Here is a 4,636-nt window from a genome sequence, read left to right as displayed (position 1 = left end):
AGAGAGAGAGAGAGAGAGAGAGAGAGAGAGAGAGAGGTAAGGAAGAGAATGGATAGATTTTTCTGATGATGCAGAAAAATAAAGGAAGAAAATAATCAACAATCATATGCGATTGTGATAATTATTAATTTGTGGTTGCAATTTGAAAGTTCAAATTTACGAATAGAAATTTGCAAAAAGAAAAAACAGTGATTGATTTAGAAGCGCAAAAGTTAAATGGAAAAAAGAGCGGACAAGAGCGCAAATAACAAATGACATGATGACATAAATGAAGGAAGAAGCATTTGAGAGGAGGCGGTGAAAGGAGGGATCTCCGCTTGATGCGCTATATTGATATTAAAGCTATTCTTGTGCACAATCTGAGAAGAAATTATGATTCAAATATCTCTTCGTCTCTTCATTGCGACATTTGACAATTTATTTGACATTTGACATTTGACAACTTATACTTTAGCTTTACTTCTAAACCATATCCGCTTAAAGGGTAATAGATGATGGCTGACTGTATTTGTCAGCTTCCGATTAGTAAAAATACAAAGCTTACTTTCTGGATCCGTTTTATAGTGTTACGAAATTTTTTGAGAGCATAAGTTAATCGATTATTTATAAAATTTGATTTGGGAAAGTTAAAAGTTATTGCTAGAATTTGATGAGATCCGGGATGGAAAATGGTTCCGGCTTCAAACTGGATTTCTTCTTTGAGTGAATTCCGTCGTTGATTCCTTCTTCGATAGTAATGTCAGATGTATTGTGTTATTATCTGATTACTATTCCGTTTTCATTGTTATGAAATGGATAAGTTTACTTGATAATCTGATAAGTTCTTCCTATGCCAAATGAAATAATGAAAGAAATTTTTCCGAAACAAGGGAACTGATCGGAAATCTCTGCATCCTGATAAGTAATCACATTTATCCTTAGTGATTATATCAGCAAAAATTAGAAATCAATTAATCTATTAATTAATCTTGGCGGAAATTTTAAGTGGAATTAAATAAGAGTGATTGTTTGGAACTTAAATTTGTATGCTGGTCAACTTTAGTTGTTGCAAATCTGCTTGGTAAAATAACCACCGGAAGGCTATCGGAGAGGGAATTAAGCAAATTTCAGTGAAAGGAACTAAATGTCACCAATAATGTCATATCGGTCCCCTCTCCCCTCATTCTACTCCTGCTTCTTTTTTCCGCCAACAACTTTAACAATACCATATATAGAAATGCTAACCGTAAAGATGACAAAATTTTAACATTGAGTAACTAAAGATGACGATATCAGTGTTTGTTACTAACTGATAACAACACCATCGATAGTTTCTGTAAGTGATAGTACTAGTGTTAATAAAAGCAACAATGTTAGTATTGTTGATAAGCATAATGAGTTGCATTGGTAATACAACATATAAAGCTTTTCACAACAGCAATTAGCAATTAAGCATCTTAATGGCATCACCAAATTAAGACATAATGATAATGAAGATTGATGCATGGCAATAATAATTATGACTTTAAATGTTCTCATCATTACTTCTCCATTCGTTACTATGACATTTCCGCCCGATGATTTTGTTTACAAAATATACAATCCAATGAAGAATGTACTTTTTATAAGTGTAAAGATTAAAAATAATAAAATGAAATAATTGTGAGAAGATAATGAGTGAAAATTTTAAAAATATCAAAAGTAAAATTTGATAGATTATTGATTGATTTCAACAGATTATTGATTGATTTCAAAAATTTTTCCCGATAATACTCGAATTTATCGATATATCAAGTGGATTTTATTTGAATATTTACATTTTCCAGATAAAAACGTGAAAATGTAAAATATTGAAAGAGAAAAATTAGAAAAGGATAGTAAAGTTGAAGAAGAATTGCGCAGCGCTAAAATATCAATTCATAACATTGCATATTACATTGTATTAAAGTGTTTTGTAAACATTTTACTACAACATATGTTGACAATTTGACACCTCAACCTAACCTGTCCTCTATCCTTCCCCTCTTCATCTATTCGTGATTCCCTTTTTGATTGACTCCCTTATTCGTGAAATTTCTTTCCAAATTGGTTGCAAAAATTTTGAAATTTTAATTTAGTTCAGAAGCAAGTTTGGATTATTTGTATTGTTGAAAGGGAAAATTTTTAGCAATAAAATTTATAACAAAAATAAAATTTAAGACATAACGAAATTTAAAATTTAATCCAAAATACATTTCTTACTTTTATTGTAATAAGCCAAGAAATTAATTTAATTTTATTGGCTAATTATTTGACTTATTACAGCAATGACTCTAAATTAAGAGAATTTATCAAAAAAAAAAAGAATTCCAATACAAATTCTCTTGTAATTAAATATCACAAATGCTTTCAGTCTTTGTATCATTGAGTTAATGATACAAAGACAAATAAGTAAGCATAATTGGCTTCAAAAATTATAACTGGGTCAAGTAAACCAGTAGTCCGAAAATTGTCACCGTATTATGATCATCATAATAAATACAGTAATCGTGTAATAGAATGATCGATCTATAAAAATTAATTGAATTTAAACGTTGGAATTATTGTACTCCATATTTTAATATCAAAAAGTTGGCTTCTTTTTTTTGTTTGGATAATGTTGATAAAATTTATTGCAATTTTAGCGAAAATTTAAATAAATTAAGGTTTTCAGGATAAGTTATAATTGTTGGTTACTTTCATTATACTAATTAACAACATATCATTAATTACTAATTAATAAATTTTGGACAATGGCCAGTTTCGTTAAAATACGACGATTTTCTTAAGAGAATATTTTGTAAGTTTGAAAATTTTCAACATTTTTTGAGCATAAGTATGAATAAAATGAATTGGACATTGTTAAAATTTTAATCCAAGGAGAAATTGTTAATTAATTTAAAAGTAATTTGAAAGTTAATATGGAAATAAATTCGAATTCAAACTATAATTGGAATTACAATTTAAATGGTAAATTAATGAACAAAAAGCATCGGTTGATATCTAATTTGAAGGATAAAATTTAGAAATTGTTAGGAGGATATGATGGAAATTGTATGAAACAAAGAATTAATTATCAAATAATAATTAATATGTGATATTCGATAAAGTAACCAGATAAATCATTAAATAATGCAACAATAAAATGAGATTATAATTGAATTTAAAAAATTAAATCTAAAATTGATTCACAAAAAAAAAAAAGACGGAGAATTTATCCCAGAAGGCGGATAATAAGATTTTCCGTTTTCTTTTATAGGATGACAGGAAGCGGGAATGATAAATGGATAAATAGATTTAATCGATATTTTCTCCATTTAATTTTATTTAGTCTAAAGAATGCGAAACGAAGATTGAAATCTATTTAGAGGCATAAATGAAATTTAAAAAAAAAAGGACATTTTTTAATAGTGATAAATGATGCTTCGAAAAAAAAATGAAAAATTGGATTATTTCTGAATCATCCAGAAAATAACAATCAAATCCGGAAAACAGGAAATAGGAGGCGAAGAATTGGCAAAAGTATTTATTTTAGAGAATTTCCTTCCACTTTAACTTTACTATACAACAATATAGTCAATCTCCTATGTCAAAAAAAAAAAAGGAAAGAAAAAAAGCTGTTAAAAAGTTTCGGAATGATTGATTAGTATTATGATAATTCAGATATTAATAGATGATGGTATCATATTACGGTTATCATTTATTGATTTGCAAGTGATAAAAAGTTGACAAGGATAAAGTACAAAGGAGACAACTGTTTCAAGGTTGTAACATTGAGGATGTTCTTCGTTAATGGATACTCGAACATCTGTTCAAAGTCAAAATTTATGAAATTCTCTTTCTCCCTCTTTTTTACAAAGTTCATTTTCATCCGCACAGTTATGTGTCCCGTAAACAACTACAACTATATTTATGGTATAACATATCATATGTTGAAATAAAACATTTCATTGGATAAATTACAACCGCGGAAGTGCGGTCTACAAACCATTTAGCGGTTTCTCCTTTTTATGCTACTTAAATTTAGATCTCAAATAAAAAAATGCTCCTTGAAGAAAGAATTTCGACGTTTTTTTTTCTTTTTTTTAGAATAATTAAAACATTTTTGGATAAATTAAGCAATCGGCAAAAATAAAACTAATTGAAAAAGCTGAAGTATTTGATGAACTTTAAATATTTTCACATATTAAAATATTAAAGGTCAAAGGTAGAAGATAGAATTTAGTATATTCGCTAATATTTTAATCAGCTAGATTAGCAATGAAGTGAAATTCCTCATTCAATTACTAATATCTTGCATAAAAATTTATTCTATCGCTACGTGTGTTTAACCTTTAACCTTTGAATTATGAAAAGACTCGACTTTTTTCTTTGGCGGATATTCACTAATGTATTGAGAATGAAAATGAAACTAATGTTACATCTATAGAAATATTTGATGGATGGAAGAGGAAATGAAACAGATAGGCCTTAATTCCCTTTTCTTTTCACATATACTTACTCCAAATAACAATAATAATAACATTAATAGTTAATAATAATAATAATAGTAATAATAATAATAATAATAATAATAATAATAATAATAATAATAATAATAATAATAATAAATAATAATAATAATAATAATAATAATAAT

This window comes from Loa loa (genome assembly GCF_000183805.2).
Source record: "Loa loa unplaced genomic scaffold supercont3.173, whole genome shotgun sequence".
Classification (NCBI taxonomy): Eukaryota; Metazoa; Nematoda; class Chromadorea; order Rhabditida; family Onchocercidae; genus Loa; species Loa loa.
The sequence above is the reverse complement of the archived record's forward strand: the minus strand, read 5'-3'. Positions refer to the sequence as shown.